This window comes from Boleophthalmus pectinirostris, unplaced genomic scaffold (assembly GCF_026225935.1).
Source record: "Boleophthalmus pectinirostris isolate CB_2022bp ecotype Guang Dong unplaced genomic scaffold, ASM2622593v1 HiC_scaffold_19, whole genome shotgun sequence".
Classification (NCBI taxonomy): Eukaryota; Metazoa; Chordata; class Actinopteri; order Gobiiformes; family Gobiidae; genus Boleophthalmus; species Boleophthalmus pectinirostris.
This window is the reverse complement of record NW_026571140.1, coordinates 2,082,807-2,095,008: the sequence shown is the minus strand read 5'-3', so window position 1 is coordinate 2,095,008 and position 12,202 is coordinate 2,082,807. Positions and strand designations below refer to the sequence as shown.

At 42.1% G+C, this 12,202-nt stretch overlaps 3 non-coding genes across 3 annotated transcripts; all 3 read right to left on the bottom strand.

Annotated features, from left to right (window-relative positions):
* Nucleotides 1-622: 622 nt before the first annotated feature.
* Nucleotides 623-694, bottom strand: trnae-uuc (transfer RNA glutamic acid (anticodon UUC)). The gene has a single exon. It is a non-coding gene; the product is annotated as a tRNA-Glu (tRNA).
* Nucleotides 695-1,646: 952 nt separating this feature from the next.
* On the bottom strand, nt 1,647-1,718 carry trnaa-ugc (transfer RNA alanine (anticodon UGC)). Its single transcript has one exon. It is a non-coding gene; the product is annotated as a tRNA-Ala (tRNA).
* Nucleotides 1,719-2,384: 666 nt separating this feature from the next.
* Nucleotides 2,385-2,456, bottom strand: trnaa-ugc (transfer RNA alanine (anticodon UGC)). The gene has a single exon. It is a non-coding gene; the product is annotated as a tRNA-Ala (tRNA).
* Nucleotides 2,457-12,202: the final 9,746 nt, after the last annotated feature.

Below are 12,202 nucleotides of genomic sequence, written 5' to 3'. Positions count from 1 at the left end.
ATTTGATAAACCTGTGGATAGTGACAACACAGCCACATCAGATTTCTGTCTTCACATATAGATCTTACAGTGGAATGGGATGTGATGTCACTGCTACTACAACAGCTTGCCTCAGACTCTGTGACAGGTGTCTGACTCCAGATCTGAAGGTTATGTGTTCAAATCACGCCAGGGTCATTGTTTTCTTGATACTTTGTGAGGTTTGTGCAGCAAAACCAAGGAAAATGTGCTAGCCTTTGACACTCAACTGTCCTGTTACATCACCTTAAGAGCTGTAAATGTGCACTAGCTGTGGAGAGTTACATTTTGGAAGGAATGATTGCCACACACCTGAGTACTCCCAACATGTGGAAAGCACCACTGCACACAGTCAAAGATTGCGATGGTCAGGAATTGAATCCGGATCAACTGCTTGGAAGTCAACTATGCTAACCACTATAACACCATCGCAACATCATCGCAAGTCACTAAATCTGATAGTGAGAGCAGTCAGTGAAATGATATGATGACTCCAAGCAAAATACAAACAAAATCACATCAGAATAACATATAGTTAGCAATAACAAGACAGAGAATGATTGAGTGCATGTAACCCACTACTGTTGATCCTTAAAGAAAAGAATTCCCATACCGGGAGTTGAACCCGGGCCACCTGGGTGAAAACCAGGAATCCTGACCGCTAGACCATATGGGAAAGACTGGTCAATGTCTTTGACCTATTGGTCACTTTAATAATCAAGTACAGCGACTGCGCGGCGTTGAGAGGAACTGTGGCGGTGTCTCTGTTTCGACTGTCACAAGCAGATAACTGGAGACCAGCATGTGCTGCCATATGCCTAGCAGCAAAAGCCATGGAAGGAAAGTCAGCAAGCAAAACAAAAAGCCAGTATCAAGGTAACCTCCCAGAGACCACATAAAGTGACCTCACACAGTCATGTCATACTGAACTCTTGGTTACACAGTAGTGTGGTCGAGTGGTCTAAGGTGCTGGATTAAAGCTTGGGTTCAAATCCCACCATTGACAATTGGCTGTCTGATGCCAAGCTGAGCTAAGGCAGGCTCTGTGGCATGTGTGTGCTATTCCACAGAAGTCAAGACTAGTAAACTCACAGGGAAAACAACATGTAAACATTTGAACTTAACCCAGTGACAAATTGAGCTGTGGTTGATTGTTAGAAAGACAATATCGCTCTATGCACTTCTAGTCTGTCGCCTTAACCACATGCCCACTACAAGATGACATCTTTGGAACAAACACAGTGAAAATGTGAGAATGACAAACAAGGAAGAAACGTTTACATTAAATGTCACGTAAACACAGAAGCACAATTTGTCTGATTCTCTAAAGACAAACTGGTGATGCTGGGGGTTGAACCTCATACATGCAAAGCATGCATTCTACACTGAGCTACATCCCCTTCCTTTCCATATGAGCAAACTAAGTCCAAGCAATGTCATTTTTGCAAACTGAGACCACTATACAAAGGGTGCAATTTATAAAACGTATCATGGAGATAAAACACTGAACTTCATACCTGCTAAATATACGCTCTAGTGCTGCCCTTCATGCCCTGAACGGCTTTACCAAGGAATGCAACTTTTGCTACTTGAGATTATGGAAAGTGTGTCTTAAAAGCTCTGTACAATGGAGATGCTGGGGATTGAACCCAGGTCCTCACACATGCAAAGAACGTACTCTACCGCTGAGCTACATCCCCTGTATTTTTTGGTAATTATTACAACAGAGACTTTTCTGGTTAACTGATTGGAAAGAAAGTGTAATCAACAAATCCTTGCTTCACTCAAATAGACATCGTTGGCAAGATTCAAACCTGCATGGAATCATCCCAGTGGATTTCGGGCTCGTCGCCTTAACCTCGCTGCCACAGCAACAACGACGCAAGCTGTTGCGTGTTTTTATTTGCTTTAAAACAAAACATTTGACTGACATTGTGACATTTCTGTGGAAGAGTCACTGTCTGCACAGACCGATTGTAAAAATCAGCCCTGAGGTAGTCAGGCTGAGTGGTCTAAGGTGCTGGATATAGGCTTGGGGGGTGTGGGTTGAAATCCCACCACTGCTGTGATGCATCTTTATTTGCAACTCTCTTTGGAACTATTCCTTTCCACAGAAGTGGAGACTAGTAAAATCACAGCAAAGACAACATGTAAAAAGTTGAATTTAACCCATTGACAAATTGAGCCCACATGGCTGACTGTGGTTGACTGTTTGAAAGACAATATCTGTCACCTCAACCACAAGCCCACTACAAGATGACATCTTTGGACAAATGCAGTGAAAATGTGAGACTGGCAATGAGTAGTTTATGTCAAATGTTGTTTAAACACAGCAGTACAATTTGTCTGATTCTATAAAGACAAATTGAAGATGCTGGGGCTTGAGCCCAGGACCTCATACATGCAAAGCATGCTCTCTACCACTGAGCTACATCCCCTATGTTCTGAACTGGTTATTTATTTTATATTAGCTTTTATTTGCTTTAAAACAAACCATCTGACTGACATTACTGTCTGCACACACTGATTTTAACATGTCAGCCCTGAGGTAGTGTGGCTACGTGGGCTAAGGCGCTGGATTTAGGCTCCATTCAAAGGGTGCAGTTTGTAAAATCTTACATGGAGACAGAGCACTGAACTTCATATCTGCTAATCATATGCTCCAGTGCTGATCTTCATACCCTAAATCTCTACAGAACGAACTTACCAAGGAATGCAAATTTTGCTACTCAAGATTCTGCACTGGAAAGTGTGCCATAAAAGCTCTGCTGAGTGGAGATGCTGGGGATTGGAGCCAGCTAAACCTCTATGATCTACAGTGATTATTGCAACAAATACTTTTCTGGTTAATTGCCAAAAAGAAAGAAAGACAGCCAGAGCATAATCAGCAAATCCATGCTTCACTCAAACAGATGATGCTGGCAGGATTTGAACCTGTATGGGAAGATCCCATCGCCTTAACCTCTCGGCCACAGCAACAACAAAGCCAGTAGCCAGTTTCGCGGTCACCTCCCAGCTGTGACTCCATCTTCAACTTGTATCACTTCTCTGTCTCTCTTCTCTCTCTCTCTGCCCGTTCTAACTCCATCTGATGAATTTCTGCATCAGTATATTTGGGTTCATAAAGATCTCCCCTTGGCTTTGTGGTAAAGGCAATGTGTTTATTGTAGGTGTCATAATCAGACATGTTGTCGCTAACAAAGTAAACAAAGTGAACCAGGTGCGGCTGTCACCTGGCGGCAGTCTGCAGTGATACGAACGGAGAGAAAATAGTGCCAAGTGATAATGAGGTCTGACTTTTTTGAGGATGAAGGTTTTGTGATGCAAATGTATCACTCTTTTGAACACATATCATTTTGAGTAGAAAAACGCTTTATTTTCGTGTCCCCAGCCAACTTGCCGGACTACTTTCGTCAACACCAAAACGGCCAGTATCTCGGTTCACCAGACGCTGTCGGGGGTAAGTCAGTGTGGATGCACGACACTGCTCACAGGGATGACACACAGATTCATGTCAAAAAACCCAAACTATCCCTTTAAGGAGGGACTTGTACACAATGCTGAACTATTTTGCATAATATTGGATTTAAATTCAACTTTCAATCCATAAAAACAAACTTTACATTGGTTTCAGTGTTTTGACGGAAAGGCCTAGAGAACAGAGTCAGAATGCAGCGAGCCGTTCCTCATGCAGCTCAATGTGATTAGCCTAATGACTTAAGCCAATGCATCAACATTAAACATCTCAAGTGACTATTGACCCCAGCAAGAAGAAGAAATATGAACGAGCTCCAGGAATACATGACGAGAAGCTATCGCCATAGCAACATGAGCAGAGACATGATGGAGATGTCTTCATGTACGACTGAGCCACTTTATATGAGCAATGATTTCATTTGTCGTTTATGTTTGAAGAATGAGATTCAGTTTAAAGTTCATGATTTAAACACGTCCACAAGAACTGACAATTTTTACCTATTTTTAGATCTTAAACTTTTTCTCGCTCAAAATCCTTCAGCTGTCTTAAAAAACACTTTATATTTGTTAGCTCCGGCTCCGCTCCGCTCCTCTCGCTCTGATTGGTCAAAGCGATCACGTGATACACGAGCCCGCGCTCCGTGCGTGTGGTCGCGTGCATTCGTATGTGCCCGCTGGAGAAAAAGCACTACTGCACATGCTCATGTCAGTCCACAGCCACTGGAAGTACCTAGTCGAGGAGCTGCTGGTCTTTCTTCACCAGAGCTGCAGTGTTGGTCCAGTAGATCTCCTCAATGATGTCACCTCCAGGAGTTTAGCGCTGCTCACTCTCTCCACAGCAGCACCGTTGATGGTCAGTGGCAGGTGTTGGATGTGGCCTCTCTGTAGTACACCAAGAATAAAAAAATATATATATATACACAGGAAAACTACTACTCAAATAAGAGTTTAGAATGATGTTGAGCTGTATCAGAACAAGTGTCAGAGCACATAGACTAGTACACACATGCACCAACATGAACCTACTGCACCACTGAGGGATTATAGAGATAGAAGGACACATGCTAATATAAAAGAAAGTATTATGATTTAATGCTGAAAATTATTTTGTCTAAAGAAAGAGTGTTTTTATAGTATCAGAATCAGCATTGAGTATTACAGTCTTAGTATCGAAATTGAGTTGGAAATGTTAGTATCATGACAACACTAGCCCCATATCCTCTCTAAACGATCAAACCCTGTCCCCTCTGTGTGGTACCTGCCCTGTCCCCGTCCCTGTCCCCATCCCTGTCCCCATCCCTGTCCCCGTCCCTGTCCCCGTCCCGGTCCCCTGTCCCTGTCCCTGTCCCCGTCCCTGTGGTTGGGAAACAGAATTATTCATTATATTCATCCATTATTCATGCTAATGGATTGTGGCATTTTGGAGCCGGTGCCTGTAATGTGACCCGAGCGAGGAGGAGGAGGGGGGGGGGGGGCAGTGCTCCTACCAGGGCACGGCTCCTGGGCTTTACCTGCTCTCACCTCCGTGGACCAGCGCGCGCCACAGAGACAACAGGGCATCAGGTTTAGGCTCATGTGAGTGTCGCCCAAACGGAACAAGGACCTAACGAGATAAAACTGTGGTCACATCTGATGAACACGTGTCTACATCAAGAAATCACTCACGCATACACACACATATATACACCAGTGCACACAGACGCTGGGGGTGAAGCGGGTTAAGTGTCTTGCCTAAGGACACAATGTTAGTATCCGTCTGTGAGCGCTCTCTTCCATCACCAGTGCATGTCGAGATTGAGCATCAGCCACCTGTGTTTCTGTGAATTTTATTGCATTATCATCTCTTCATCTGTGAACATTTTTCTGTATTTTATAATAATAATAATCATAAATATTTCTTATAAAGCACTTTTAAAAACAAGATTTACAAAGAATAATACAAAAAGCATAAAAATAACACAGAGAAAACACAAAAACAGAGACAGACAATGATGCAAACAAACCAATTCATTATAATCATTAAATAATAATAATTTTAAAAAAAGAATAAAAAGAAATAAGGAATATAATCAAACCACTTAACCCTTGTATTATGTTACGGGTCAACTTGACCCATTTCAGTTTTTGTTTTGACCAAAGTACTGTTGATCCATTTTTTTTCTTCCTACAATTTTGTGACTTTTTCTCATCTTGGGTCATGAACTCGTGTGTGAAATCTGGACTCTTTGATGTGTACTACAATGTCTGTGCAGAGTTTTATACAAAGATGATGTGGGTCATTTTGGAGTGAACAGGTCAAAAGGAGAAGCAACTACAAGTCTGTGGAATGAAGAAAATGGAAGGCCAATCTTTCGAGCTGCAATGTCTCTGGAGACATTCCACATGATATCTCGTGTGATCTGATTTGACAATCGTGACACCAGAGCTGGTCCACGTGAAAGAGACAAATTAGCTGCGATCAGAGATGTATGGGATAAATGGGTGAACATTGTTGAACATTGAAAATGAAGCAAGTCAAATGACACACAAAAAAAAAAGTGAAGAGGGAACACTTTAAATTGTTCTTAAATAGTTCTGTTGAAATTAAAAAGTTATTGTTTGTCTCTTTTCTAAATGTTCATATCATCTAAAATAAAGATGTTATTGGTTTAACCTGTTTTTTTTACTGTTTTGCATGGATTTACAATGTACGGATCAAAACAACCCGCAACATAATCAATGTAATTTTTTATCAACATATACAAGGGTTAAGGGAAGGCCAACCAACAAAAATATCTTCAAGAGGTGATTTAAAAGATAATAATGATGGTGTGAGTCTTTTCTCCTCAGGCAGGTTGTTCCAAAGCCGAGGCGCCAGGACTGAAGACTCCATCACCTTCATCTGGAGTCTGGACTGGATCTGATGCTGTGGGAAGCACGGACGGGTTAAAAGTTTTGAAATGTAACTTGGTGCAAGACCTAAACGAGCTTTAAAAGTGATCAGTAAACTGTTCAAATCGATTCTAAAACCCACAGGAGCCAGTGAAGAAAAGTCAAACAGGGTCGTGTGTTGATGTTAAACCAGTGAGGAGCCGAGCTGCTGCTTCTGAACCAGTTGGAGGGTTAGGGTTAGGGTTAGGCATTGACAAAACCAACATCAATGAGGACAGTTACAGAAATGGGTTTTGGCGTATATATCTACATATGTTTTCTCTCTGTGTGGTAGTGCCCTCCAACTCACAGATGAGGTCAGATATCTTGGGCATTATGTCACCAGTGAATCTCCGATGGTAGAGACATGTACCGGCAGCAGTGTGAGCTTTATGGTCAGGCCAATCTGCTCGTCCGTAAATTCTCCATGTGCTCCAGTCATGTCAAAATTGCTCTTTTTAAATGCTTCTGCTCACTCTTGTGTACTGCACATCTTTGGCACAACTACAAGAAAAAAAGTTTGCAGAGTTTGACAGTGACGTATAACCAGTGTTGGGAAGGTGACTTTTAAAATGTATTCCCCTACAGATTACAGATTACATACCCCAAAATGTAGTTTGTAACATAATCCATTAAATTACTTAAAATGAGTAATGTAATCTGAATACTTTGGATTACTTGATTTGCTGTAGAGAAGCAAAGACGAGGATACTTAACTGTATTAAGAATATTATTGATAGAAGAGGAGGAGGAGACACGTCCGCGCAGCATGGTTTAGTCCTGATAAACCTGTTAAATCCTGTTTTAGTCCTGGTTTAGATCTAGTTTAGACCTGGTTTTAGTCCTGGTTTAGTCCTGGTTTAGAGTTTAGTTTCCTGGTTTTAGTCCTGTTTAGTTTAGTGGTTTAGTCCTGGTTTAGTCCTGGTTTAGATCCAGTTTAGACCTGGTTTTAGTCCTGGTTTAGTCCTGGTTTAGATCTAGTTTAGACCTGGTTTTAGTCCTGGTTTAGTCCTGGTTTAGATCCAGTTTAGACCTGGTTTTAGTCCTGGTTTAGTCCTGGTTTAGATCTAGTTTAGACCTGGTTTTAGTCCTGGTTTAGTCCTGGTTTAGATCCAGTTTAGACCTGGTTTTAGTCCTGGTTTAGTCCTGGTTTAGATCTAGTTTAGACCTGGTTTTAGTCCTGGTTTAGTCCTGGTTTAGATCTAGTTTAGTTTAGAGTCCTGGTTTAGTCCTGGTTTTAGTCCTGGTTTACCTGGTTTAGTCCTGGTTTAGATCTAGTTTAGACCTGGTTTTAGTCCTGGTTTAGATCTGGTTTAGACCCGGTTTTAGTCCTGGTTTAGACCTGGTTTTAGTCCTGGTTTAGATGTAGTTTAGACCTGGATTTAGTCCTGGTTTAGATCTAGTTTAGTCCTGGTTTAGTCCTGGTTTAGATCTAGTTTAGACCTGTTTTAGTCCTGGTTTAGATCTAGTTTAGACCTGTTTTAGTCCTGGTTTAGATCTAGTTTAGACCTGTTTTAGTCCTGGTTTAGATCTATCTGAAACAGTAACTGTAACTGAATACAGTTACTCATAATTTATACTCTGATTACGTACATGTAATCTGTTACTCCCCAAAACTGCGTATAATGACTCTTTGTGAATATTACTGAAAGTGCCGAGGTTCTGTAGTGCCAGTGAAATGTTTGTAAATTGTGGCGTGAGACCCTGTGCCGTCACGATCAGATGTTGTATTTATTCATTTATGTGTAGAGTCATGAATCTGAACAGTTGAATCATTGAAGTTCTAGTGTGTCTGTGAGGAGCTCTGTCAGATTCACTTCTGAGCTGTGGAGACTCAGGCGCTCTTGTCTGTATACATTATAACATGCACTGTATTTAACTTTTTTATTCTTACTATTTTCTTTTTAATACTATGAACCAAATATTACATGTTCTTAATAAAGATTGAATTGAATTGAATATGGCAGCACGAGCCGCCTCAGCCTAAACCTCTTCTGTCTGGGCTCAGCACTCCCCGTATGGAAAAAAAACTATATAAAACTATAAAATATATAAGACGTCTGACACGTCATCAGAGCACCGTCGTATCTGCTGACATCAAAACGGGAAACACTGCGAGATCTTGGCAGTCCAGTGCGAGTAACACCGCGAGATCCTCGCTCACTAGGCTGGACAGAAGACGAGGAGCGGATTCCAGTCTGCGCGGAGTGGACTTCAAAGTTCTGCGTTCTGTACAACGATTCACCCCACAGGCACTGGTTAAATTCGAACTTTTCAATGTACAGTCTATTAACAATAAATCCTCCCTGATTGAAGAACACATCAGGGAGAAAGGATTGGACTTCATGTGTCTTACAGAAACCTGGCACCAGTCACAGGTTTACTCTGCCCTTAATGAGGCCTGTCCCCCTGGTTACACCTATCTGGAGGTAGCTCGCAGCACTGGTCATCGAGGTGGTGGTCTAGCGGTCATCCACCGTCAGGACCTGGAGCTGTCCTCCATCTCGCTGCCTCCAACATCATCCTGTGAGTGCCTTGCATTCAAATGTAAGCCCCCTTTCCAGTGACTGTTCTCCTGATCTACCGACCCCCAAACCCAACTCTGCTTTTATCCCGGAAATGGCTGACCTTCTCTCAACACTCTGCACCACTTCTGCTAATACTATTATTCTGGGAGACATTAATATTCATGTTGATTCCCCTTCATGCAAACCTGCTGCAGATTTCCTTCAGCTATTGGACACCTTCAACCTACAGCAGCATGTTGATGTCCCCACACACTCCCGGGGCACACATTGGACCTGGTCATTTCAAACTCCGCCCCTATCAGTAACCTTCAAGTGTACGACCTTGGTGTTTCTGATCACAAGGTTGTATCCATGGAACTACCCTTTCCTTCCCCCCACTCCAAACCCAAGCGGCAGTTTCTTTTTCGTAATTTAAAGAATATCAACGCTGATGCCCTGGCTCTGGACCTACAACATCTCTCCTCTGTTTCCACCCACTTCCCCTCTGTTACTGACTCAGTGGATTTTTACAACCAGTCACTGAGCAGTCTTCTGGACCTCCACGCCCCCCTAACATCTAGGTCAGTCTCTTTCTCACGCTCAGCACCTTGGTACACCTGCGAGCTGCGCAGAATGAAGACGGCTGGGCGTGTCCTTGAGCGGCGATTTAAGGCCTCTGGACTGACTGTCCACAAACAAGCCTACAGAGAGCACAGGAAGGCATATGCTGAAGCACTGAAGGCCACACGGTCCCAGTACTACTCCACAATTATCAATAATAGCCCGGGTAATTCCAAAAAAACTTTTCTCAACTGTAAATCACCTTCTCTTACCCCCTTCACCTTCCCACTCTGAGGCCACTGAGGACAGGTGTAACATGCATATCACCTTTTTTAGACAAAAGGTTGATAGCATCCGTTCACTCCTCCTCTCTACCACTGCTATCCTGCCCCCCCCACATGTTGACCCACTAACTGCGATTGCTCAGACACTCTGCTCCTTTTCTCCCATCTCACAGGAAGAGGTGGACGGCATCATTGGAAAAATGAGACCATCCACCTGTGCCCTGGACCCCTTCCCCACAGTCCTGCTGAAAACCAACATCTCTTTCATCTCTCCTCTCATCACTAACATCATTAACCACTCCCTCCAGACCGGCTATATCCTATCTGCATTAAAAGCTGCTGTCATCAGACCACTACTGAAGAAACCCACCCTGGATCCAGAAGTCCTGTCCAACTACAGGCCAATCTCTAATCTCCCATTTCTGTCCAAAGTTCTGGAAAAAACAGTAGCAGCACAACTACAGGATCACCTCAAAACTCAATAACCTTTTTGACAAGTTTCAGTCTGGGTTTCGCCCTGGCCATAGCACTGAAACAGCTTTGGTCAGGGTCACCAATGATCTCCTGAGAGCAGCAGACTCTGGTTCACCATCCTTACTTATCCTCCTGGATCTTACAGCTTGCTTTTGATACGGTTGACCACAATATTCTCCTCCATCGCCTGCAATACACTATTGGACTTTCAGAACTATATTATACATACAATGTACATACACATCATATACACACAGACACACCCACACAAAAAAAAAAAAAAAAAAAACACATCCAGGTTTATATTTCCTCTACACAAAACAGACAAGTTTCCTCCGTCAAAAGACATCAGCAGAAATAGACACTGCACACTTATTATGTACCATACATAGAAAGTTTACTGAGAGTACATATTGTGTACATTCTAAGAACATATATTATAATGAAAAAACCCCGTAACAACTAAACAATGGATTCAGATCTCAGTTTGATTAACAAATTGGACCAGCAAGAAATGTTTTTGTTTTTTGCTCCGTGCATTCGGGCAGCAGAAAGCTCCAGTTGAACGGTTTCTCTGAAAGACAGGAGCCATTCTCTCACAGTCAGAGGCTGAACTGATTTCCACCGACATATTACCATTTTTTTGGCAGCTGTAAAAACCGCTAGTAATATGCGACGATCATTAGTTGTCAGATTTAGTTTGGACATGTCGTTTAGCAAAAGCAATACTAACATTTTAAACTTGATTTTGATTCAAAGGAATAGACTCGATAATCAATTCCAATACCACAATGATAATTGGTTTTATTTAGTAAATAGGTAATAATGTGCATTAAAAAAAAATTAAATAAAATAACTCTTTCTTTAGACAATAGAATCTGATTTTCAACATTCAATTTTACTACATTCTTTTATATTACCATGTGGACTCACATTTATGTAATCCTCAAAGGTGCAGAGGCTGCACTAGCACTGACTCATGACTGGTGCAGGTGCTGGGGTTCAGGGAGTCACCATTCAGATCAGAGAGACATTTTAGATTTAAAAACACTGGATTTCAGCATTGAACCTGGCAACACAGATGAGAGACTAGAATGTGATTCTGATTTCTGATTGGAGAATCAGCTTCTCTGTGGGTGTGTGTTTGTGTGTGCGTGTGTGGGTGTGTGTGTGTGTGTGTGTGTGTGTGTGTGCATGTACATGTGTGTGTGTGCATGTGTGTGTGTTTAGGAGTAACTCAGTATTACAGTTGTTCTCAGTAAAAGTTGTATCTGATTTGAACATTAACCTTATATGAGGGGACACAGTTTGGTCGTGTTTATGGAATTTAAATCAAAATGTTACACACAGATTCTTTAATATTCTAGTTCTGCTTTGGTTTAACCTTAGGCAAACTTTTCTGAGTTGTGATGTTACATTCCCAAACTCTCTAAATGTGAGCGGGCGCTTCACACGTTTTATGTTCTAATTATTTATACTGACACTAACACTTTATTTAAAACTTTTAATGTGAGGCAAAAATAATCCAACCTGAGAAGAGCTGCAGCCATGTGAACGTGCAAATGAAACGTGCTGTTTGTGGGAAGCACAGGTCTGTGAGGGAGAGGACTGAACCAGTGTCTGAACTAAACCAGGACTAAATCTGGACCTGAACCAGGACTAAAGGGACAACTCAGGAGGATTACTGGACTGATTACCTCTGACTTCAATAAACAAAAATAATGAAATGAAAACCTTAAAATCAAGTAGAGTGGGTAAATACAAACATTTTAAGACTAAAATGTGGAGCGTGACAGCAGCAGTTATAGAGAGCAGTGACTTTTTTCAATAAACGGTGAATAGGAGTTGATGGGGCCAAACCGTGCCCATGATCACTTCCTACGTGGAAAACTTTGGCTAGTGGGCTCACGACTCTATGTGTATTTATCCAGTCAGCAGAGTTTTGCCTTGATGGTAAAGCAGACAACAGCC